Source organism: Hyperoodon ampullatus (genome assembly GCF_949752795.1).
Source record: "Hyperoodon ampullatus genome assembly, chromosome: 5".
Lineage (NCBI taxonomy): Eukaryota > Metazoa > Chordata > Mammalia > Artiodactyla > Ziphiidae > Hyperoodon > Hyperoodon ampullatus.
In genome coordinates, this window is record NC_136918.1 from 21,416,935 (window position 1) to 21,444,363 (window position 27,429).

The window sequence follows — 27,429 nt, forward strand, 5'->3', positions numbered from 1 at the left end:
TCACTGAAACCCTGGGAATGTCCTTTTTAACTTAATATTTACAGTCCTGTGCTTGGCTTTCAAATTCAACCTTGATAATTGGACATTTGAGGCCAGATAATTCTTTGTTGGAGGGTAGTGGGGCTGTCCAGTACATGTAGGATATTTAGCAGTATCCCTGGCCTCTGCCCACTTGACGCCAGTGGCACACACACCCCACACCCCAGTTCTGACAACTTGAAGATACCTTCAGACATTGCCCCCAGTTGACATGCTAGTTTGGGGAAATTTTCAGAACCATATATCAAAACTTTTAGATTATGAGGGAAGGAAATCCTGTCACATGCCACAACATGGATGAAATTTGAGGACATTAGGCTAAGTCAAATAGGATAGTCACAAAAAGACAAATATTGTACGATTCCACTTACATGTGTTATTTAAGTAGTCATATTCAGAGAAACAAAAAATAGAATGGAGGTTAGCAGAGGCTGAGGGGAGAAAGAAAGGGGGAATTTTTATTTAATGGGTATAGAGTTTTGGATTTGCAAGGTGAAAAAGTTCTAGAGATTTGCTTCACAACAACGTGAATATACTTAACACTACTGAACTGTACATGTAAAGATGGTTATGACAGCAAATTTTGTTATGTACTTTTTAACAGAATTTTTAAAAGGAAGGATATTCTGACATATGCTACAATATAGATGAATCTTGACATTATGCTAAGTGAAATGAGCTAAACACAAAATAACAAATATTGTATGATTCCACTTATATGAGATAACTAGAATAGTCAAATTCATAGAGAGAGAAAAAGAACGGTGGTTGCCAAGTCTTGAGTGGAGGGGAGATCAGGAGTTATTATTTAATAGTTAGAGAGTTTCAGTTTGAGAAGATGAAAAAGTTCTAGAGATGGATGGCGGTAATGGTACCAAAAGAAGGTGAATGTACTTAATGCCATTAAACTGTACACTAAAAAAAAAAACCTTTTAGATTATAATGTAACCTTCCTTGGCAAGTGCCCCTTGGTGCCTCTAGGCTGTTTCATACTTATATTTGCTATCAACAAATCCATGCAGTTTGGGTTGTATGTGGGCATATCAGGGACCCTCCTTGGGGGACCAAGACCCCCAAATCTAGAGCTCTTAGAAACTGCTTCTCAAATCTGACATCTCCCTTGCTTCATTTGCGCGTCTGTCATTGCTTAGTCCAGCAAAGAAAAAGTTGAATACTTACACCTCCTAGAGCTTCTCAGATCGCAGGGTTCAGGTGAAAATAGTGAAATCATGAGACAATACCCTGAAGTTCTCAATGCTTCTAACACCCCCACAGATTCTGGGATGAAAAAAACCAACCAGTTCGCCTTGGCTCCTCCTTACAGGCACTTTCCAAGAAATGCTGATTTACACCAGAGGTAATCTTTTCTCCTCGTTGTTCGTTTCTAGATTCTTTTCCAACAAAGTTGTTTTGGTTTTTTTGTTTTGTTTTGAACCTTAACTGGCCCATCACTAGATGTACTTTTGGTGGTGTGTCCTTGTAATAAAGTCAACTGAGCAAAACCCAGAGGGGAGGATGCTTTCAAATGTCTTTTGGGAAGAAAGAAAACAATCCACAAAAAGAAAGGCAACACTGTTCCTTTAGAAATAGCCTGCTGTGGCAAAAAAGGAACACACAGAAAAGGACAATTTTGTGATTCAAAGGGAATGCAGAAGTCAGAATTCCTGCCAACACGGAAGGACAGAAACTCAGAGCACAGGGAGGCAAGGCTGCCAGGATCTCTACTGATACACAAAGAGCTTCATGCCTGCCCATCCACCCTGGAAGACATGCTGTGTATTTTTCCCACTAAAGTTCAGAAAATCTTCCTTCCTTTTTGTGGCATCGAGATCCTGATTTTTAAAAGTTCCCACCACAAACGCTTTCCCAGAGATTCTTTGGAAGCTTCCTGGGTCCAACCCAGCCTACGTTTGACACCTGCCAGTGGCCACTGGGCCAATGTTTTTCAAACTTTAGTGTGCTTGGAAATCATCAAGAAAGCTTATTTCAAATGTAGCATCCTGGAACCTGTCCACCAGAGATTTACTACGCATGGGATAGCACCCAGGAATTCACATTTTTAACAAGCAATATAAGTGATTTTGATGCGTCGTTGAGAAACACCATCCTAGGTGTCTCAGGGTGAAGCTTGGAAAACCCTGATCCTGGGGCCTGGTTATATGGGCACAAAATTTATTCTACCTTGGTATTCCCTACTTCTCTCTCCGAGAACAGAATCAGCAGATAAGCAACATAAAACTGTGTTACCAAAGCCTGTATGCAAATCATTCCAAAAAGAGAAGAGACATATAAAAAGCAACACTGCTCACCAAAAAATATGTGCTCAGCAAGAATATGTTGTCAGATTATTAAGCTTTAGCTTATGTATTAACTAAGATTTCTTTTCTCAAACAAACAAAAGAGTTAGGCCACAAGTACATATTTTTCTCCCCTAATAAACTATGAGATTGGAATATTACATGCCAATGCCTTGTCTATATTGTCCATAAACACTCCCTCCATTGGTGAGCCCAGTGAGATGGCCAGGCCCTGGAAGACCCAGACTGGGAGCTGAGCTGTCCGACCACTGACTCCCTCTACACAGAGGATCATGGGGAATTCACCTGACACGTTGGCTCAGGTGTCTGTGTTTCTGGGCGAGAGAAGTTCTAGGTTATCCACCTTGGAGAGGCAGCTGACTCTCACTTCTTACAAGCCTTATTTCTCAGGTCAAAGACATCCCCACGAAAGCAAGATTTCTCTTTTCCAAGATTCGTGGGGCAGAGGCATTCAGGTGAGGTCATGATAACATCATCTCTATTTGAGCCCAAATTGACGTTGCTTTCACTCTTGTTCTACAAAAATAAATGAACAGGACTTCCCTAATGGTGCAGTGGTTAAGAATCCGCCTGCCAGTGCAGGGGACACGGGTTCCATCCCTGGTCCAGGAAGATCCCACATGCCGCAGAGCAACTAAGCCCGCGCACCACAACTACTGAAGCCTGCATGCCTAGAACCCGTGCTCCGCAACGAGAAGCCACTGCAATGAGAAGCCCGCACACCGCAAGAAAGAGTAGCCACCGCTCGCCGCAACTAGAGAAAGCCCACGCGCAGTAATGAAGACCCAATGCAGCCAAAAATAAATTAGTTTAAAAAAAATTTTCTAATAAAAGAACACATAAACAAGATTTTTTTTCTTTCATTTATGAATAGATGCAGAAACAGAGGTGCACGTAACGTCAGCACCCAGCTGGGTGAGTTTTCACAAAGTTGAGCACACCTCTGTAACCATCCTCTGTATCTAGACATGAGATATCACAGGATCCCAGAGACCACCTCTTACATGCTGCCAGTCACTGACCCGCCCAGGGTAGGGGCAAGGGCATGGTTTTGCCTACTGTTGGCCCTTATAAAAGAAATAAAGTCACCTGTACTCTTTTGTGCCTGGTATCTTTCAAAATAAGTGCTTGTAATACATGAATGCCCATCTGGTACCCTCTATTCTCCTGGAATGCTGTTATTAATCAAACCATTAAAAAGTATTCAGTAGAGCAAAGCGATTGACCTACCGTATGAGAAAGCCCTCTAAATTTTAGCAGCAGCCTAAAGCATGAAATTAGCAGATACTCACCACAGACACCATTGATGCCTTTCCATCAGATAATAAATTCACACCAAATGCCTGCTGTGTGTCCCCCACTGGGCTGTCAGCTCTGCATTAGAACCAGGGGGTAGAAAAGGTATGGCGCACACCCAGAAAGCACTCAGAATATATCTGGAGAAGTCAGTACACACAAAAAAAGAAATAAAGATCAAGATGTGTGCATATGTATTTATAGTACTACACTGTGTGGTCCAAACGATTGGAGAGAAAAAAACAGTAAGGTGCTACTTGAGTCACAGACAATAATTGCAAAATGAGTTCTGGAGGAAGGAGCCCAATGCATGCTTATTGTCAAGGGAAGGCTTCACAAAACAGATGGCATTGTGTCCTATTCACTGTAGCCAGTGCTACAAAAACTGTGTTATCCATGGCACTAGGATAGGAGCAGGCAGCTCTGCAGGGAGGCCAGGCCCAGGCAAGCCCAGGTGGGCAAACATAGGTAATGGGGCATAAAAGGAGGTCCCTGGAGAAAAGGGAACCCTCCTACACTGTTGGTGGGAATGTAAAGTGGTACAGCTGCTATGGAGAACAGTATGGAGGTTCCTTAAAAATCTAACAATAGAGCTACCATATGATCCAGCAACACCACTCCTGGGCATATATCTGAAGAAAATCATAACTTGAAAAGATACATGCACCCCAATGTTCACAGCAGCACTATTTACAATAGCCAGGACATGGAAGCAACCTAAATGTCCATCGACAGATGGATGGATAAGGAAGATGTGGTACATATATACAATGGAATATTACTCAGCCATTCAAATACAATGAAATAATGTCATTTGCAGCAACATGGATGGACCTAAAGATTATCATACCAAGTGAAGTAAGACAGAGAAAGACAAATATAATATGATATCACTTATATGTGGAATCTAAAAAAAATGATACAAATGAACCTTTTTACCAACAGAAACAGACTCAGACTTCAAAAACAACGTGTGGTTACCAAAGGGGAAAAGTGGAGTTGGGGGAGGGATAAATTAGGAGCTTGGGATTGACATACACACACTACTATATATAAGATAGATAACCAACAAGGACCTGCTGTACAGCACAGGGAACTCTGCTCAATATTCCATAATAAGTAATAACGTATATGGGGCAAAGAATTTGAAAAAGAATAGATACATGTATATGTATAACTGAATCACTTTGCTGTACACCTGAAACTAACACAACATTGTAAATCAACTATACTGTGATATAAAATAAAAAATTAAATTAAAAAAAAAGTAGGTCCCTGTTGACAAAAAACAGAAAGGAATATCAACATTTGTGGGTCAGTGATGATTTGCCACTGAGCTATTTTTTCCTCTGGGCATCTTAGCACCTCTTTATGAATATGAAATCTTGTACTTGAGCCAAAGAGGTTCCATAATTGAGTCTTATATCTTGGTAACAGCACTCAGTGCCAGACAAGAGTTTGTTCTTTTTAGTACCAAAGAGTTCCCTTAAAGTTTACAAAAGTTAAAAAAAAAAATTAAGTGATAATAAAAAATCATTGACTTGGTGGCAGGAAGTCTTCCATATACACGTTAGCTATAATTTTCAGCACATCCTAAAAGACAAGTATATGAAAACTAAGACTCAGAGAGCTGCAACACCTACCTTAGGATTCACTAAATTGTAGGGGGAATTGGTTGGATATGATACAAATCTATTTAGATACAAAAATCTAGATAGAAAACCTAGAGAGCAGAGGGTGATCCCTTTCTGATGGGTGTGCTGATAATGATCACAATGGCCCAGTGTAATCAATAATTATATAGTATTTTCTATTCTATGGATTTTTTATTTTCTATTGCTCCTAATGGTCCCACAAACAGGTTCATCTCCTTTGGACACTCACAGTGACCATAGTGACTAAGCAAAGCCAGCCCAGGCACAGGGGAGCTCACTAGTTTGTAAGTGGGAGGCCACAGGTGAAGGCCAGGGCTTCCAGTTTCATTGCCAGTTTTGTTCCCACAGAATAGAAAAGCACAACTTCAGTGCTTCCATATAAATATAGACGATTAACCATAATATGGCCTTTGAGTCATGGGTGAAATAAAAATCCAAGATATATACACTGATGAAATGTCTTTATAACACAGTTGCTCAAAATGCTCTTCTTAAAAGAGACCTGGAGAGGGGGTTAAGACTCCAATAGTCCTAACAATTATTTATTTCATCAAATCCCAGCTTTCTTCGGGAACATGGAAATGTCTACAGAAATGGCTTTGCCCACATCTGTCTGAGAATAAGAGAAGCAGGGGAAGGGTAAACATGCAAATGAGGCCACAAAACTCATGACCATGGATGTGTCTGAATTCCCAGCCCGCTGCTTGAGGGCAGCACTTGGCTCCCCTGGATAAAGGAACGGAAGCATGAAAAGAAGTTGGCAAGCTGTCCCAGAACACACACCATGCTTGGGCGTCTTGCCTGAAAGAATTGGGCAACATAACAAGAGGATTTATATGCTCAGTGGCTGACCTCAGCCTCAGGGAGTCTTGTGTGGGCACTGCTCACTAAAATACTTGTACTTGGAGAAGAAGCCAGGTATTGCATGCCACTAAGAACCACAGAAAAGAAGCTTCCTCGGAGGACAGTGCTAGACCAGAGAGCCCCCTGTACCACACAGATCGTGAGCACAGTTTCAAAGGGCAAGCAGGATGCCTTATCATTACAGTCAAATAAACACATGGCTTCTAGCATCCTTAGGCACCTCCTTGCCAACTGTTTTACCTACTTGCTTAAAGTGCATTAGACAAGGTCAGGGCTACACCCAGAGTCCCTGGGATGTCGTTTGACCTTGGTGTATGTCCCTCCTACATTTTGGTGTGTTTTACATTCCAAAAACCGGCAAGTGTTTTCAAGACTCCTTCAGGCTCTCAGAAGGGAGAGCCTGAAGCACCTGAAAATTCGTGTGTCCCTTGGAGAACCCTGAACCGATGGCTGACAGGTGTCAGCTTTGTCCAGCCTCCAAGATCAGTCTGTTTGCGTCTGGAATTCCACAGAGATTTTCATTGAACAGTTCTTTCTGCCTTCTGCTAAGCACGGGGGCTCAAATCCAGGCCAAGGAGCCAGCTGGAGGAGAGTGAAAATGCCACTCTCCAGGGCACACCGCCTGCCCTCTGAGAAGCCCACCTGCAAGAAATGTCACGCCTGTACACCTGTTTCAGTTACACATATCAGGAGGCCCCCTCTACATCAATAGATGCAAAGAGATCCCGGGAAGGGTGCTGGATACAGGACAGGGTCTGTACGCAGAGATGACTGTGCAAAGAAAATGTGCAAGTAGATTTGCACTGGAAGGCAGGTCTGAGCAGCTTAAAGTCAAAAGAAAGTGTGGCTGGGCAGGAAATCAGGTTGCAAGGTCAGGAAAGACAGGTGTGTTTCTCCTAGAGCCATGGTTCTTAAAGTGTGGTCCAGCAGCAGTAGCATCACCTGAGAGCTTGTTAGAAATGCAAATCCTGGGGCCCCAGCCCAGAACTCCCAGGGTATGGGCCCAGTGATCTGTGGCTTAGCAAACCCTCCAGGTGATTCTGATGAATGCTGAAGTTTAAGAGTCATTGGTCTAAGGTGTGACTCTCATAGAACCTTGCTCCGAGCATGTGAGTAAATGCCGCCCTGCCCTAAACACCAGGTGTTATGGGGTAAATGGTTTAGATTGCATAATACTGGTACAGACCCGGTAAAGCTTGAGTTACAGGGTTTTTTTCACTGTAGCCTTAAGGCCTTAAAAAGAAAGTCAAATCCTCACCTCCAAACACATCGCTCAAGGATGCAGTGGTCCCCCGTGTCTGCTCTCATCTGTGCAGTGGTTGGCTAGGTGGGAACCAATTCGTGGAGAAGCCCCAATATGCCCCTACCTGTTTAGGATGGCAAACATGCAAGAGGATGTAAAAGAAACAGGAAATAAGGAAGATAAATAGAGAAGCGGAGAGTTGAGAGTGATGTTCTCTAAGTGGAAGTGCTGTGAGACCTGGGGGAACCGAGTGACCTCTCTGGACTTTGCTTTTCTCTGCTTTAAAATGAATGAGTCAACTGGATGACCTCCATGGCCAATTCCAGCTCTAAAACTCTGTGTCCCTCTCCCTGCAGTCTGTGCCTCTCCTCTCTTAGATGTACTGAGTCCCTGGGTGTCTAATCACCACTTCCTAATCTCTGGGTACATTTTTTCCTGCTGACATTCCCAAGGGTAAACTTCTACTGATTAGAACACCTTTCAAAGTCTCTACTTTTGAACTGGGTGTGGGACTGGTGCCTACAAAGTAAGCATAGGTGAGAAAAGTGCATTTCAGCAATGGAGGAGGTGAAAAGAAATAGAGTTTAATAAGTATTAAAACAGAGAGAGGTTGATACATATGAAGAAAAATATTCTCTCTCTCTCTCTTAATATGTATTAAACTCTATTTTTTCATACCTGGATCTCTCCTTTCTCTTGCTGTTAATTAAATTCTCATTTCATACTTTGCCCCATTCTGCACTTGTGTGAAGAAATTCTCACAACAATCATAGGAGGTAGGTACCGTTATATCTCCATCTTACAGTAAGAAAACTGAGGCTTAGGGACATTAATTCACAGTCCCAGGATGACACAGAGAGCAAGTGGCAGAGGTGGAACCCAAACCCAGGAAGGGCTGAGTCCAGAGCCAGGTGCTAAGTCTTCCAGTGTGTTGCATTCCTAGAATTTCCTTTTTAAACTGCTATTTTGGAATAGAAATGAGTTTAGGAAACCTGGTGAAGGTTTACCTGTTCCTTAGAGTGGCCTTTCTGGGCTGTTGCAGACTCCTTTGGGCAGGGGAGGGGCCCCTGGTTTTGAATCCCCACAGACAGCCATTGGAAGTGCATCAATTTCCCCCACTGGGGGACCAAGATGAATGAAACCAAGACAGGCCCATGACACCAGGGTCTCCGTGTTCACCATCAGAGCCTGAGTACCACTACAGATTCCATTCTGAAAAAGCCATGTGGGGACTCCCCTGATGGCGCAGTGGTTAAGAATCTGCCTACCAATGCAGGGGACACGGGTTCGAGCCCTGGTCCGGGAAGATCCCACATGCTGCGGAGCAACTAAGTCCAGGCACCACAACTACTGAGCCTGCACACTAGAGCCCGCGAGCCACAACTACTGAGCCCACGCACCACAACTACTGAAGCCCGTGCACCTAGAGCCTGTGCTCTGCAACAAGAGAAGCCACCGCAATGAGAAGCCCGCGCACCGCAACGAAGAGTAGCCCCCTCTCGACACAACTAGAGAAAGCCCACGCACAGCAACAAAGACCCAATGCAGCCAAAAATAAATAAATAACTTAATTAATTAAAGAAAAAAGCCATGTGACCTTGGGAAAGTCACTTGAGATTGCCAGGCCTTAGTCTATCTGGAAATGAAGGAAAGATTCCTTTCCTAAGGGGCAAAAAGTATCTGTGACTATTCTCACATCGCTCAACTCTTCATGGAGATCTGCTGATTTGCAACCCAGCTCCTTTATATGGGCAGAACAAACTCTACAGAAAAGTGAGACAAGTAGTCATGTCCCAGAAGTTGGTACTGGGCCCTGTGTTGTCATACACTGAAGGCTTCTCTCTACCTGAAGTTTCTACATTTACATGTCATATATTTGTTAGTCAGTTTTGTTGTTGTTTTTGTTCCTTTTGCTTCACCTCCCACAAGTTAGAATACTGTGAAACACAGTTAACCGATTATTCTAGCACTCAAAAGCCCTTGTTTTCATGAAGAGCAGTTGCTGTATCCTACATGTTGGTATCTAGCCCACTTAGATGACAGATTCCAGTCTCATTGTCTCAAACAATTTTGCTTTTTCTTGTTTAAGCCTTTGATAGAAACGACCCTGTGATTCCGGGGGAAACCTCCTCTTCTCCCTTCACTGTTGTCTCCTCCACCTTTCCAGAAACAAACAGTTCAGAACAGGGGAAATAATTATGAACCCCTTCTCTATTTTGAATTATGTCCACTAGCATTTAATTTTTAAGGCTGGGTGAATTGCAGATTGAAAGAGTGCAGAGACGCAAACCAGGGTTACTCTTGGGTTTGAACCTCAGCAAGGAAATTACAGTGTTGGTGTCCCCACCAGGAAAAATTCGCCCTTCCTATTTTATTTCTTGACAGGTTCAAAGCATCAACTTAGAATATGAAAATTACATCTCAGAATCCATCTATTCTCAGTATCCAGTACACAGTTTCCAGTTCAATTTAGTTGTCAAGTCACATCAAGATTAATAACCCTTTAGGAGAGTAATCGTCTTACCCAACTAACTGAATGAATCTCCCTCAGTGGGAATTTTGACATGGCTAATCCATGGTCTTAGGAATCAGTGGGCTGGAAAGAAACTTAAGAGATGTCATAGGTCATCTTCACATTTAGATTGAACCAAGTTCAAAATAAAGAGAATAATGGGATCTTTACTTAAAACAGTCAAAGATTCATTAGTCTTTTTTAGTAATTCAATGCTTATTTCAGTAGACTAATACAAAAAATCATTCACATCTATTTTTCCAAGAGAAAGAGGAAAAGAAATGGTTTTGACGATCAGCTGTTTAATACAGTTTAAACCCTAAGTGAAATGTGTACTTGAACTCATTAAGAATCTTTTAAAGAACCACGAATTTAATACCTTGGAAAAAATGGCTGAAATAAAGTGTGGGCATTTCTAAAATAAGTGTACTGTTGGCATAGACAAGCAGTGGCATTCAGAGCAACTAATTCAAACTGCCAGAAATATGCTAAAATAATTCTGCACATTAACAAAGAAAATTTGAAAATTAATTTATATATTGTAGTACTCAGGAATCTTATTTGCAAGCAATACACTCTGGCTGATTTAATCAGAAAATGAATGAATTGAAATGATATCAGCTTCTTGCACAGTTGAGTTGCTAGGAAGGTTGGAAATCCATCAGGAAGAGGGGATACTAGACCACATCCCAACCAGGGTCAGGGTTGTACCACAAGACTTACCCAGTGGAGACTCTGCTTCCAATGTCCTTGAAAACCAAACCCAATAACTTATAAAATGTCCCCCAATGGTCCCAGACCCCAGATGTTACTATTGTACCTGCTACCCGAGAGTGTCCCAGAAATATATATATCCTCCACTGCTGCTGCCACCAGAATAAATGGGAATGAATGATACACTGTTCCTACTCCTTTGCATTTCTAGCTCCCAATACTTCAGTGGATCGACTGATCGACTTCAGGTCAAGTGGCTACAACAGAGTTCACAAAAGCAACTATGTACCCTTTTGCTCTTCTGTTATGTGAACAAGGCTCTTCATCCCACCAAGACTCGTAGGGTGGGGGGTGACAGTCAGGAGAGGCCAAGTTATGCTGCGATAACCAACAACTCCCCAAATCTTAGTGGCCCTAACATAAAACATTTTTGTTTCTTTCTTTTTTCTCTGTCACACTTACATACCTGCAACTAATTATCTGGGAGCTCTGCTCTGTGTTGCTCTCTTATTCTCACTCAAGGACATGGACTGACAGTACCACCTCTGTGTGTAGCTGTAGGTCATCATGGCAAAGAGAGTGCATGGTGAAACATACACCGGCACTTAAAGCTTCTAACTGGAAGGAACACATGTCCTTCCCGCTTATCCTTTAGCGGCCAAAGCCAGCTCTGTGGCCACACCCAAGTTCAAGAGGAAGGGGAGATGCAGGAAAATATAGTGCTACCATTTGCTCAGCAAAAGAACCAGAAATACTTGATGGGCAGCACTCATGAATAGCGTAATGGTGAGTTCCCAAATATATGAAGGGGATTCAGACATCAGACGGTCAAAAACTGACACACAGCTGTTATACGTTAATGATAGTTAATATTTACTGGGCAGTTACCTTGTTCCAATCATGGCTGCTATTAAATTGCCTTATAGACCTTATCTCACTGAATTGATTCTTTTAGCATTATCCTCATTTATTAAGGAGGAAACTGAGGCTAAAGAGATTATGTGACTTGCACAGGGTCACACACTAGGGAATGAAGAGCTGAGATTTCAACTTATAATTTTCAGGAACTGTAAGCTAAAGACCAAAAAAAAAAAAAAATTACAGTTTTTCCTGAATGAACAATAGCCACAGAAAGTTCAAACAAAGGGGTGGCTGAAGACTCACGTGGGAAGAAAAGTTGATCTGCTTCCCATCCTCTCGTTTCCTCTTCTCTTTTTGCTTCTTGCTCTCACGAATTCCATGTGTCGATCCCAAGTCTCCTTCATGGAGACCTTGACCATGAGTTGTGGAGGGAAAGAAACCTGGGCCAAAGCCAGGGTCCTTATACCAGGCTTTGGACTGCAAGCAACTCCCAGCCACTCTGAGTCTCAGCCTCCTCAGCTGTAAAATGGTAATAACAACCTTAAATTAGAGGACTGTGGTAGAAGTAAAATGTCACCAAAAAGTACTTTAAAAAGCAAACATTATACATGTAAAATATTATTACTAGAAAGATGATGTAATAAAGAATGTCTGCTATGATAAGATACATCTGGAAAAATGAAAAAAGCTTCAAAATCCAAAAGGATGAACAGCTGAAGGAATCCCTAGCCAAAAGGGAGATATTTGGGGGAGTTATCATTTTCAAACTTTTTTTGAAATAACACCAGATAGACTAGCATCCACATGCAAGGCTTGTTTTGCTCTCCCTATATACCCTCATCAGTGAGAGCTTGCTAAAGCTGTCCCCTTCCTGAATAAATCTAATTCCCTAAGCCTGTCCTAAGACTCTCTAATGCATTTCAGGAAACAGTGACATCACAAATCATGTTAAACCTTATTCATTTAGTTGATAATGAACAGTAATTAAATATGCCTTCTAGAAAATATATTGTAGAATTCCTAAAATGATTCTGTTCATTTTGGGCATGTCATTGGTGAAGTTAGGATTTCTAAATTCTTTCACTTTTATTGGGGTAAGTGGATAGGAGAGGTCAACATGGATAAAACTTTCCCTCTATTCAGCACAGATGGAAAGCAAGAGCTGACAACTGGAGAAAATGTCAGTGCCAACTAAAAGTCTCCACTAAAACATCTCCCTTTACAATCTGTCACATGACTGCTGTGACCTAAAGTCACTCCTTTCATCCTTTTCTATTAATTAAGATAGTTTTTCATTGTTCGATTAGCGTAGAACCAATTGCTTATAAGCATTTACATCCACAGCATGTCTAAATTCATGATCTAATGCTGTTTTTTCAAAGCCTGCTTTGTGCAAGGCAAACCCAGAGGCAGCAGATGGACACTTTCTGGTGTTAAGAGAGCTGTGTATTTATTATAAAACAGAATTCTGTTGCTTAAGAAACAGCTCATTTTATGCTTCCTTTACAATGAAAAAAAGGCATTCATCTTCTGTTACATACCCCAAAATTATCTTAGTTGGCATAAATAACAGAGAAATAAGAAAAGGAAAGACCAACATGGGAAAAGTCTATCGTTTTCAGTTACTGTTGGATAAATTACCCACTTTTGTTTCTTTGGCAACCATTTTTTTTTTAAAGCAACATTAATTTCCTGAGACACGGAATACCTTTCAGGACCACATCAGATCTCTGACAGATTTTACTCACATCTTAAGCTATACACATTGAGGAAGGTAAAAATTGCTCATCTTGCAAACCAAATGCAAGTGACTATTTAGTTCTGATATTAATTTGTATTCTACTTCTCTGCTCCATAGGCTTGGATCACTGGCAAATAGCTACAACTTATTCTTTCATGGTTTCAACCAGAACTTCTGGTTTTCAAAGAAGAAAACTTGAATATTGTTTTGCAGAATGTTGGGACCTATTTTAGCCTCAGTTGTTTGTAAATACTCCTGTCAAATTGTCAACCATATACTGGAGGTATTATTCACTTCTCACTGATGAACTCTGATATCAAGAAATTGATGAGGGGGGTGTTATTTTTTGAGTGAGTTCCTCCAAACTTCACATAGATATCAGCAAAGGGGGTAGCATGAAACTCACCATCCCTGTTCCCATGTATAGGCAGGGTTGCAAAAACACAACCCATTTTCCAAGTAAATAGTAGCAACAGCCTGAAAATGATCGAGATGGCAAATGTGACTCCAAAGAATGTCTCTTGTCGAAAGATATGGGTCACCATGGCTGTGCCTCTACATAAATGTAACCTTCTTTGGCCGTCATTTCCCTTTGCTGTCACTTTTCCTCCCCTACTCCTCTGCAACTTCTTTCTGTAACTACTCAAACTTTCAAATGGGAACACTGCATTTCCCACTTTGCATTTATGTTTCTGCATCTTGGAAAGTGGATACTGCTTTATATTTCTGAAAGAAAGGAAGAAAAAAAGAAAGAGAGAGAGAAAGAAACAAAGGAAGGAAGAAAAAAAAGAAAAAGGAGGGAGGAAGGAAGGAAGAAAAAGTAGTTTCACTTGCATGATTTTAAAGTATTTCTTTCCCAGAGGCCTTTACTTCAAAAGAAAAAGAGAAAAAGAAGCTCCTCCCCACACTGAAAACCTCCCCAAGAGAGAATACAACCAACCACATTTAGTTCCTTCAGGGGGGAGAAAGATCAGGCAGTCATCAGGCAACTCTTGCTGGGAAAATCTGGGACATGAGGGCCATTTCCACATATTTGTTAATTTAAAAATTAGAGTTTTATTTTACTGACTGTATAGAATGATTTATCTTCTTTTTCTGCATGTTGAACATATGCTCTTGTACTGAATTTTTATAATGCAATGCTTTAGAAAAAGCATTAGTATAAAACTTCTTTTAAACATCTCCAACTCTAAACCCTAAATGCCATTTCCCCCTGTGAAGTAAGACTGTAAAGATGTGTAATTTGGGTTTTACAGGGCCTATTGTTACTAGAGAAAATAGTATAAGTCAACTTCTCATTAAAATGATATGTGTTCCATATTATGACTTTTAATTATGAACATTGACTCCAACTATGACTCATCATTCCCATGGGCTTTAAGATAAGAAAGTAAGAAAGCCAAGCAGAAGAATTTTATAATCAGTATTTGGGCAATAGTGGATTTGGGCTCTACTAGGATTGGAGAAACCCCCAAAATCTTCTCTGCCCCCCTTTATGAGAGATAATACATTGTCCTTTTGTCTAAGCCAGTTTCAGTATGGGATTCCTGTTACTGGTAGCTAATAGTATCCAAATATATAATATAGTGTTCTTAATTAAAAGCAGGAGTCCAGCTCTGGATCACTTAACCAGAAGAAAATATATTAGACAGATCCCTGAGGGATCACAGGACTGATTAGACTCTGAGAGATCAGATTTGGAAATTAACACAAACCTGGGCCATTAGAGAGGGCCATGATTTAGGAACCCATAAGAGTGTCACCAGTGTTATAGTCTCAATTAGACAGCTGCCTCCTCATTCTCGTGTTCTTTACTCAAGATTTAATATCTTGTTGGCCATGCTTAGATCACATCTACTCTTGGGGTCTGCAGACAGCAGGAAGGAATGGAAAGATTAACTCCCTTCATTTTCATACTAGGAAATGAGCAGCCTCACTGCAAGAAGATGTAAGACAGGTAAATCCCCAAAGGAACTGGGATATTAAGAGAAATGGGAGTGGACTCTGGGCAAATTACAATGACAAATAATTTAGCCAAAGAACATGGGCTTTTAAGTTAGAAGGACTCCATTTATGAAGTGTGTGACCTTGAGCAAATTACTTCTTCCTTTCAAGTATCAGTTTTTCAATCCATAAAATGATCATGATTATGATGATGGAAATAACATCTGCTTTGTAGAATTCTTCCAAAGATCAAATAAAATAATGTGTACCAAAATCTTTAACACAGAAACCACAACAAAGGAGCTGTGGACCATCAATATCAGCTGCAGCATGGTTCTCAGTATTTCCACAAGAGATGGGAGCCAACCTGTTTTCTTGAGTGATCATTAACTTACAGGGTGTCCCATACTTTTTCCTTTACTTGTGATCCCCTAGTGGGATTAACTATTTAATCACCCTCTTTGTCCCTTTACTCTGTCCATATCAGTACTCTCTTCCCAGTCAGCACTGACTAGGGAGGAGTGGGGTCCTAGGAAGTGACAGAGCCATGAAATGAAAGGAACTTGGGTCACTATATGAAGCAATGCCTCTCCCAATCACAAATGTCTGCACTGAGCTGTGACGTTTAAGCCACTATACACTTTGGGGGTTATTTCTTATTGCTTCCTCCTCTACCCTAACTAATACATAAGCTCTATATAAGTATTTGTTGAATATATGAATTATTTCCCCTAGTTTGTTTTTTCTATGCATGGTTCTTGTATTATTGCAAGAGTGTTATAACTGAGGGTGTTACAAAGGTAACACATAGTTTTCTATACTGCTTTCCTTTTGATATTTACAGTACTTTTTCCATGTTTCCATATTCTTAAGAACAGAATTTAATGATCATAAAACTTCTAAGTGGATATTCCATAACTTAATAACTTACTTATCGGTAGAAATTTACATTTTTGTTCATCTTTCACTCTTTTAATTTAATCCTGTAATGAATAACTTCATAATCGAAAATGCATCTGAACGTTATTTATTTTCGAATAATATTCAGAGAGTTGTACTTCTTTTAACATGGAATCTTGTTTTGCTCAAAGTCTGTGAAAATGTTTAAGACAAACTTCTTCCAAATCATGAGATAAACTTAGGTTTCATTCAAGACCAGTAACAGACTAAGCCTAGTATGCCTCGTATGCTTTTTCTCCTCTCCTGAAGGATGAAACAGCAGCATCCACCTCTGCTAAGGTGTTAAGGCCTGAATTGTTTCTTATTATTTTCAGAAGACAGACAGCAGCTGGCTCCTAGTTGAGGTTCCAGCAGTAACCAACTCATCAATCTTAAGGGATTGATCCTGACATTAACTAACTTAATAGCAGAGTTAATCTTTTATATCTCAAATGTAATAAAAACAAAAACAAAGCAAAAAAACTAAAATTGTGTCACAATAACTGATTTTTGAAAACCACTACCACCAAAACAAAAACCTGCCAGCTGAGTTCTGGGATTCATTCTGTTACAAGAAACATGTTATATTCATGGCAAGTAGTTGATAAACTAAGCAAAGTCTCTTCCATAACATTTTAGAGCTGTGTTTCTTTTGCTTTAGACCCTTAAATTTGGATATTTATTGATACAAAGGGAAAGAGCTGAAAGAACTATGCAGAACTTTGGATCTCAGACCCCTCATACTCATGGTCCTTAAGCTTCCAAGGTGTGTTGTAAAAACACACTTAAAAGTTTCTCATGATTTAGCAAAATTAAAAAACTGAAGTGGAAGAAGAAAACAGATTCTGAAAATGGAATCAGGAAGATAGTCTTGAGAGGGCTGGCTTTACATCCCCAAGATCCTATCTTAGATGAATAGAAAATATGTCTATCTCTATTCATTGGAGCAGAAAAAGGAGAAGACTCAAAATCATGCTGGAAAAAAAGGAGAACCTTGTATGGTAGTTTTTTTTCTCCTTGCCTTTGAATTTGCAGCTCCTGCTTGTTTGCTAGAAATTTTCTTAGCAAGTTTGCAAACATGACCAGTGTGTTTTGGGTATATTAGAAAGTGGTTTTAGTATCATCCTTGAGCAATCTGCTGATTCCAAAGGTGGAGAGAGAGCATTGGTCAAGGGACAGGCTGGACCAACCCAGACCACCTCCAGTGTAACGCTGTCAGATGCACTCACACTCATCAATCATGGAACTTGTCAACCAAACTTAGTTAACGTAGTCTGACAATCAAGAGTGACACGCAGCTGCAGGGACAACTTTGCTCATTGTAGACAATCTCCCTTCATCAGTACACAAACCACGCAAAAACGTACTTGACCACTAAGCAAAACTGTATCTAGAGACACTGCCACAGACATTTCATGCTGTTGAGGCTTTCTGGACTCACCAGATGGACCATGAAGCGTTACCATGAGAACTGTGAATCCACTTATTAAACATCTGATGAACACTCTATGATGTTACAGCCATTATTTCTCCATCTTACCTGTTTTGCAGCATTTGAGACTTCCCAGTGTTAAAACATGCTCATTCCCTGATTGTGGAGAATCCAGCAGGTTGAGGTGGACATTATCTCAATTTGAGATATCTCCCTTTGAAAAAGGCACTAAGATGCCTCAATAATTTGTTTCCAACTAGTGAAGCAGATTAAGCAGAGAGTTTCAGACTACTTTTATTGATGTCATCGGAGGATGGGACATCTGGGCACACTCTTTCTTCCCCCAAAAGGTTACTTCCAACATGAGAGGCCCTCAAACTGATAGTGTCTCAAAGTCTCTGATAATAGTTACTTACAAATAATATAAATTAACTAAACCAAAGCAAATGGTAGACTCATTTCCTCTTTTCTGTATATGTCACTGTAAATCTTCTTCCTCTTCATTGCTTAACTTATCCTCTGAAGAATTTTTTATGTGGTATGAGAGGTAGTAACTAGTTAATTGGGAAATTGAAACAAGCAGAGAACTCATTAAAAATCAGTCATCTGGTGAATGGATAAAGAAGATGTGGTATGTATATATAATGGAATATTACTCAGCCAGAAAAAAGAATGAAATAATGCCATTTGCAGGAACATGGGTGGGATGGACGTAGAGATGATCACACTAAGTGAAGTAAGTCAGACAGAGAAAGACAAATATCATATGATGTCACTTATATGAGGAATCTAAGAAAAAATAAAAGATACAAAATGAACTTATTTACAAAACAGAAAGACTCACAGACTTAGAGAATGAACTTATGGTTACCACGGGGGAAAGGGTTGGGGGGAGGGATAGACTGGGAGTTTGGGATTGACACGTACACACTGCTATATTTAAAATAGGTAACCAACAAGGACCTACTGTAAAAAAACAAAAAACAAACAAACAAACAGAATCATTCATCTGGGAATGTCTTGGTGAGGTGATAACTTATGAGTTGATTCTACATGATGAGAAGGAGCCAGCTACGTGTCTGGAATATTCAGCAGCCAATTGTAAGGCATAAGCTTAGAGTGCTGAACACACAGGAAGACAGCTTCTATAGCTGGAGTGTGGTAAGAAAGGGGAGAGTTGCGGGGGGAGTGGAGGGTGGTCTGGACCATGCAGGATGTGATCGGGAGCTCAGCTTTTGTCCCAAGTGCAATTGGCAGCTCACCTGGAGCATTTTAAGTGGGAGAGTGATGTGATCTATTTGACATTTTAAAAGATCACTGCAGAGTAAAGAATTCATTGTGGAGAGACAAGAACAGTCCTAGGGAAGCCAGTCAGGAGGTTATTGTAGGAGCTGAGGGGAGAGCTAATGGTGGCTTGTAATAGAGTGATAGCTGTGGAAATGGAGGGAAGTGAATGAATTTCAGATACGCTTTGGAGGTAGAGGAAAAAGGAACTGTTTAGGATTGGTTATGTGTATGAAAGAAAGTGAGTAATAAGGAATGACTCCTAGGCTTTGGCTGTAGAATGTAAGTAGTTGTTGGTACTCTACACTGAGATAGGGGGGCCAAAGGGATGAAAGGAGAAGAGAGATTCCATCAAGAGTTCTGACTTGGTCATGTTAAATTTCAAGGGCTTTTTGTAAATAAGGTCAGGCAAGGGGTAGTTGGTCTATGAATCTGGAACTCAAGATGGAAGTCAGGCCAGATGTATAGCTTATATTTATAAATTTAGAGCCATGAGACTTGATGAGGTCACCTGAGAACAGAGACAGAAAAGAATAAAGGACCTATAACTGCAATGGAACCATCTAGAAGAAGAGAATGAAAGGAAATACAGATAGAAAAGGACACTGAATACGGAATCCAGAGGAGTAGAAAAACAACCAAGTGTATGGTGTCCCATAAACCAGGGGAACAGGTGTTTCAGGAAGGCAGGTGGAGACAAAATCCACTGAATGTTTGCAAGAGATCAGGACTGCAAGTGACCACCGCTTCTGGCAATCAAGAGGTCATCCATGACGTACACAAAAGCCGTTTCGGAGAACTGGTCTACTGAAGTGAGTTGAGGAGGCTGGGGGGGGCGGTGAGAGGAAAAGAAACTGATGGTGGTATTAACTCAACACGTTTATCTGTGAAAGAGAGCACAAAATGGCTGCAGTAGGTTAGAGGAGGATCATGGTCTACAGGTGTCTTTGTTGTTGCTATTCTTTGTATATCTAGAGCAAGAATTCAGTAGAGCAGGAAACACTTGTTGTGAACGGACCGGAGGGCAGAGCTGAGGAAATGACTACTTAAGAATGGGAGAGAGATGGAATCCAGAGCCCAGTGAATTTGCCCTTTGAGCGGATCAGGGATGTTGATCTTCTGTAACAGAAAGAGGAGAACTCAGGACCACAGGCCTCGATTGGAAAAAGACCCGCAGTTACCCAGAGTGACTCTACCTCAGCTGTGCGGGCTCAGAGACTTCCCACTGCTGGGACTGAGAGGCTCAGCTCCGTCCCCAGCAAGACCTGATTTTCATGCCCCATTTCCAATCGCTGCCATCCTTTTCCCTCCCCAAGTTTCCATGTTCTTTCTACTCCAATTTCCCATCACTTTAAAAAGTGTAATTCAATACTCCCTTCTTCAAGAAGCTCTTTCAGCCTACATGAATTTCTCCTTTCTCTAGTTCTAAAAGTTCCATGCCATCCTCATTTGGCATTTCATTATGTACTATTTGGGTCTCTAAATATTTCTTACCTTAGGTCTTGTTTGCATGATAGGATCAGAGGTCCATGAGACAGTAAAGATGTTTTTTAATATCTGGTCTTTTGTGGTGCCTAAATGCCAGGAAGGATACTGTCTTATCTCAGAAACTACCTGATTGCTTGTGGATTGTTGCACAGGTAGAACAGAAGAGACCAGGACAGGAATGACAGAACAAATAGTCTTTCCGGTGAATATCCGCCATTACTACACAGTTAACCCCAAACTCTAGTTAATTTAGGGCGAATTAAGCTCTGCTGGGGTGTATGGTATAAGCAACAGGGTGCCCAAAACATTACCACTGCTAGCTCTTTGAATATATCTGGCCAAGACCAATTATGCCAGAACCCCCTGAGATGAGACTTCATTCTAAAATCAAAAGTCATGGTATTTCTCACATTTATTGAGGAAAGATTTTAACACTCATCATTAAAGGCCATGACTATATACTTAATTTTTGCAGTAGGATATATCACCCTTATTCAACCCATATCATAGACAGGATAAACTAGTACAAACCTGCCCACATTTCAGAATTACATATTTTCATTGAAGGGTTCTGTGTTGAACAAAAAAGAACATGAATATATGTCATTGTCATTTCAATGAACGAAATAGAATTTATTTTCTCAGGATCCTCAACTCTATTGCTATTAAATTATGAATGTCCTCTTAAATCATCTGTGTCTTCATGAGGTTGGGATGTACTGAAACTACAGCTCATATATTCTTCCCCACTCCCTGTGTTGTCTCTAAACTATCCTTCATGACTGGCTATTTTCTAGTCGGATTTAAAGCATGTCAATTTCACTTAGACCTATAATAGTGCTAGTGATGATCTGCTATAGGAAATCAGCTGTGTACTCATTTGGTGATGGCTTCAGGCCCCCTCAGCTAGCGGACATCTCAGAAAGGACAGAGAGCTCAGGAAAGATGGAGGGGCTTGATTTTCATTAGCCTGCTCTAAATCCGTTATCCCCAAAACACACCAAAACACAACAGTGCAAAATAAAGTTGGTTTGTCAATGAATTAATAGCTGGATTACATTTGTTAATTATATTATAAAATGCCTGCCAGAGTGCTAATCCCTGATCCCTTCTCCACCCAACCACCACCTGCTCCTTGGATTCTTAAAGTTGTTCATGCTTAAAGATCAAACTCTCCAAGTGAAGGCTGCCAACCAATACACACTAGATGCTTTTGGTCCATCTACAGGATGGACTGGAAGAAGAAAATGGTAGGAAGGGCTGGCAATGAGGACACAGTGATATGGCAGTGATTTAGAAGGTCCTTAACTCTAGTACAGAAAAGGCAAAGGTTAGCACACAGAACATTCTGTAGGACAGAAAGGTAAGAGGGGAAAGGCGATTGTTCCTGGTAGTCATTAGTAGTGTTTTACTAAACGATTTTCATCACCAAGGGGTATTACTTCATATGAAAGAAATACAATAATCTTTTAAATCCTGCTAAAGAAGGGTTATTTCATGCTCTTGAAATTATCTTAGTTGAAAATGTCTTCTTGGTTTTCTTACATTAACCTTGACCTTTCCCTGACCTTCCCTCCGACTCCCTCATCACACTCCCTACTCAGTCTCTCTCAAATCAGCTGGGAGAAAAAAAAAGATCAGAATTTCCTCTTCAGGGAAATCTATTCCATAGAAGAAATGATAAAATTGTGTGCCATTTGGAGTTTACAACTAATTATTTTACTCTCTGAAAACAGATTGGAGCTGTCCAAAGAGTTTATCTAGGAAAGAAATGTTCCCTTTCTTTGCATTTTTTTAGCTGTGAATATGAGAAAGTTTACTTTCAATGTGCTTGAAAGCAGTTGTTTCACCAAAGATGAAGGAGCACACTTCCAAATTGGGTTAGGATCACTGTGTCTTCTACCTGCTCTAATTCCTTGAGAAACACCATTTCCAATTAACATTGGAAATCTTGACAGACAGAAAAGAAACATTCTTTCCCATGGTGAGCAATGCTGTTCTTTGGCTTCTCCAATGCTGTTCCTTGACCTGATGTGCCTTTTCTGCCTGGCCCATTTTTCTGTGTGACTTCAGTTGATCTACCCTGTTGGGGTCAGGCTTCCTGGGAATCCTCTCCAGACCCACTCATGCAGAGTTAATGACCTGTCTTTGGCGCTATTGATGGACTTGGTACTGCCCTTACCATCTGCAGGGACATTATTACCTTGCTGCCCCATATGAGCACTGAGAGAACAGGGACTGTCCTTGTTTTATCTTCATATTCTCATTGCACACAGCAGGTGTTTAATAAATGCCTGATGAATGAATGATTCCCCACTCCGTTGCTTACTAGCTTTGTGGTCCTGGGTGAGTTATGTAGTCTCCTGATGATGCCTCAATTCCCTCATATGTGGCTGATAATAGAGACCTTATTGGATTGTGGACAGGATTGAAAAATTAAATGCTTATTGGTAATCCTGGCCCATGGAAGGAGTGTGTGTAGATGACGCTGATTACCTACCCCCAAACCACCGTTCTTGCTAATAAATGCTAGATGTTACACCAGTATGTGATGACACGTGTTTCGAGAAAGTGTGCCCATCCTTCACACCCAGGTGGGGGACTCTTGACAATGACAGGTTTAGGAGGGGGCTGAAGACTCAGTCCCAGTTCACAAAGCTCTGGGGGTTTCTTGGATTTTCCTCTTCAATAAAAGACAGTCTCAGGAGGAAAAAGACTGTCCCCTTTTGTCTTCCATGGACATTGTTTTATGAGCTGTGGTCTCTATCTTGCTACCATGACAGGAAAGCTAAGAGAGTTACAGAGAAGCCAACTCAAGGAACCTGACATCTTCAAGTTGTTGTATTAACAAACCCTGAAACCGCTTACATGTAGACATTTTAGTATGTGAGGAAATTAAATGTTCTACTGTTAAGCCACTTTACTTGACTATTCTGTTACTTGAAAGGGGGAAAATTCCTAAATAACAGGACTCTTAGCAAATGCTAGCTATTTATTACTAGTAGTAGTAGCACTAGTATTAACCATTTCAGCCAGCACTATTGCTCTCTCAACAGTCTCAGTTTCCACAAGGAGGTAGGCTCTTGCTGGAAATCATCTCATATTTTCCCTGGTGTTATTTACAAATTAGGAATTCCTTAAGCCAAGATTGTTTTGTCGATTAAGAAAACAGGTTAAAAAAAGTACCAGGGGGCCTCCCTGGTGGCGCAGTGGTTGAGAGTCCACCTGCCGATGCAGGGGATACGGGTTCGTGCCCCAGTCTGGGAGGATCCCATATGCCGCGGAGCGGCTGGGCCCGTGAGCCATGGCTGCTAAGCCTGTGCGTCCGGAGCCTGTGCTCCACAACGGGAGAGGCCACAACAGTGAGAGGCCCGCGTACCACAAAAAAAAAAAAAAAAAAAAAGTACCAGGTATCCACTTCCCCCACTCACTTCCTTACTAGCTCTCTAAAACCAAAACCCCATGGAAACACAATGCAAACAATGGTCAGTCTGACTTGTAAAATATTTCAATGTATAATGAATCTACTGGGACATGGTAGAAAGCTATGGGGTTGTGCCCTGTGCCAAACCCAGCTCAGAGATGGCTCTGAGTGAACCAGTCAACAAACACTTCATGCCCTTCTTCACCTGCGTCACATCTCACCAACTTACATCCCCTTGTAAAGAGTAGATTCAGGACAGAGGCAGTTGGGGTGGGTTGATGCTGCCTGTTGAGAGAATGTCTTCAAATTGTCATATGCTTCTTCAGACGTATTGGCATCTCCTGTTTCTGTAACACTCCAAATATGTTGTCAAAGTTTCAGATGCTCCAGCCACTCACTCTTAGACTTTTAGGTACCCGCTATGTTATGCTGAGTCTACTATGTTTCCTACAAACTTCCACCACAGTGCACCAAAGAGGTCCTGATCTTTATCATGATGGAACAAAAAAATGAAGACTTGGGTGTGAGAGGGGGATGGTGTCATCCAACACACACCTACCCCATAGATGAGTCAGATCCCAGCAGAGAAAAAATGGCACGCTCGGAACTGGACATAAAATGGGATACTTCGTGGAGGGTTTATAAGAGGCTATGACAAAGGTGTAAGGGCAGGGTAGCACTGAGGGATAATACAGTACCTGGGAGCAGGGGCAGCCAAGGCATGACCACCCTGAGGACAGAAAGAAGGAAATGGGGGACAGTTAAATACTGCAGAGAAAGATGCCCTTGGAGTGATCTTCAGTTGATGGACACAAGTCCAAGGCAATTTTTCCTGGAAAGATTTAATACCTGGGCCTCACTCTCCTCCTTTTCTATGACTTTGGGTTGAGTCTCCTCACTGATTAAATCCAATCAGAACCCAGAGAGTATGGGAACACTGCGATGAATCCCAGACATATCAACCTGTGGGACAGAAAAGGCGGGGAAAGAGAGGCTAACAGATCCTGAGAGGCATATCCCACGTCCACAGGAGGACCCTGTGAGAAGAAATGTACTGGGTCAGAGCTGGTTAACTTTCTGAAAAGTGTGTTTCATTGTGCACATCCTGGTAGGGTCTCCTGGGAAGTGAGAGAAAAGGGGAAAGCAGGATCAAAACCCTTCCACCTTTCACCTACTGTTGCTTGAATTTCAGGTCTCTATATTTCCAGCCAATGATTAGGCCTCTAAACATTGATAGAAATTTGGATTTGGGTGAGAGATTCTGAGAAAGACGCAATTGGAGGTAGGAAAAGTGGAGGAAAATGAGAAGCCAATTTCTCTCCCTCTGTGGCAGTTGCAGTACCTTTTCTTTTTTCTTTTTTTTTTCTTTTTTGGGCTGCTTGAAAAAGATGTCCCTAGATCTAAGCCATGGAAACATTTTAAAGCACTCTGTCTTAAATTATCCTCAGCTGGATACTGGTTTGGCTGTTCACAAAGAAATGCATGCCACTTTATAGAAAATCCACGTCTATGCATGTGAAGAGGGCATTATTCATTTCTCCCTGTGTATATTTATCTACCCATCTACATGTACAGAAACTCCTTACCAAAGAAAGTTCTTAGCTTTTCCCAATGCAAGCCATTGGGTATAAATGGGCTTTAGTACTTAAGTTGTTCAAATGTATTTTGTATGTTCTTAATTAATTTTTACTTGTCAAGTAAAAACTGATTTTCTTCCCAAAATAAATGGAGACATGACATAAAAGGCTAAGTCCCTCCCAGGAACAACTCCAATCATCCTCATATCAACAAACATCCCACTTGGGGGCACATCTCCTTCCAGGACATCTGCCCAGGCTTTTGAATATATAACCATGTATTTTGGAGATTTCATGGAAATTATGTAGTATTACATAAATAGCACGGAACTATATTGTTCATGTAACTGAAACTTCCTTTTTTCCTTCAATGATGTATATTGGAGGTATAGTGATGTTACACACTCCTTTTAGTAGTAACATGAATTTACTACAGTCTATTTATATGTTCTATGTTTATATATTTATATGTAGGTATTTAATGTAATCTGGGGAAGGAAACATAAACAATGCCGCAATGAATATCCTTCGACAAGTCTTCTTGAGTAAGGTGCATGCCTTCTTGTAGGGCAGTTAGAAGGACTCGGCATTGCTGGTGCACGGGAGTGGTGAATAGCCTGAGAGGTGGCTACCACCTCTTACCCCCTGTAAACTCACGCTGCTCCTCACATCAGTACGTAGAGTCTAATTCCAACCTCCTTGAAAATGAGCTGCCCTTTCATATCTGACCAAGAGGGTGCAGTGGAAATTACGTTCTTGAACGTCTGTCGCCAGGTCCTAAGAAGCCTTGCAGTTTCCACCTGGGGAAAGCCTGTCATTTTATCAGAAGTATGACTGCCCTGAGAACGCCATGCTGTGGGGAACCCTAAGCTAACTCTTTGGAAATGTCATGTGAGGAGAGAGAGACCAGATATTGAAGCTGAGGCACTGTGCATGTCGTGAGTGAACACGCCACCTTGGATGTCCCGTCCAGCCAAGTTTTTGAATAACTACAGCTCTAGCCGCTGTTTGACGAAAAACCCCAACGAGAGCCATTCGGCTGAGCCCAGTCAACCCACAGAGCATGAGAAATGACAGTGAACTTTTTTTTTTTTTTTTTTTTTTTTTGCTGTACGCGGGCCTCTCACCGTTGTGGCCTCTCCCGTTGCGGAGCACAGGCTCCAGACACGCAGGCTCAGAGGCCATGGCTCACAGGCCCAGCCACTCCGCGGCATGTGGGATCTTCCCGGACTCGGGCACGAACCCGTGTCCCCTGCATCGGCAGGCGGACTCTCAACCACTGCGCCACCAGGGAAGCCCTAAAGGACATTTTTGTAGCTGATCATTTAACTTTGATACTAAAGTCAAAAACACTTTTGGCATTTCCATTTGTAATGTAAAGGTGTTGTTTCTTTACTCTCTTGTGCTCCACACACAGACAGACAGGGTCAGGCAGACTCCCCTTCCTTTCTTAAATAAATGATTTAGAGAGCTGTTTTATACTCAAAACTGTGAAAACAGTTCATGGTCACTGTAATGTCTGGTTATCTAGGACCCTAAGTTTGCAGACCATAATATTTAAAAGCAGTGTTTGAAAACTGACTCTAGATCGTTGCCCAGTGGTCAGCCTGAGGCTAACCCAGGCCCACACATGCCAGTGGGGAGCGCATCTCAAGGCAGACATGGTTCTAAGTATATAACTCCACTCTTTTCATCTCTCCAATCCAATTAAATACAAGCAACCCAACCATTGTCAGAAAATGACTAGAGAGAATTGAGTCAACACACCTCTCAGAATTGCTTCTGAGCCAATCAGAGGGTCAGTCCAGTTATTTTCAATGATTTGAAGGGTGACGTCAAGAAAGTCTGTCCTTCGATCTTATTATTTAACTGCCAGCAGCTAGATAGTCTCAGTGATGACCTGTAGCACACGGTGATCCTGGCCAGGAAAACCTGTCCTTTCCTTGTCATCCTTCTTTATTCACCCAGAGAAGTCCTCATACAGCTTCTCCAGTCCATTCTATAAATAATCCCAAAATGGCATTATTTTACTACAACTGTAGTAAACTGGACATTGTTTTGTGAGCTATGGCCTCTATCCTGCTACCATTATTAAAAA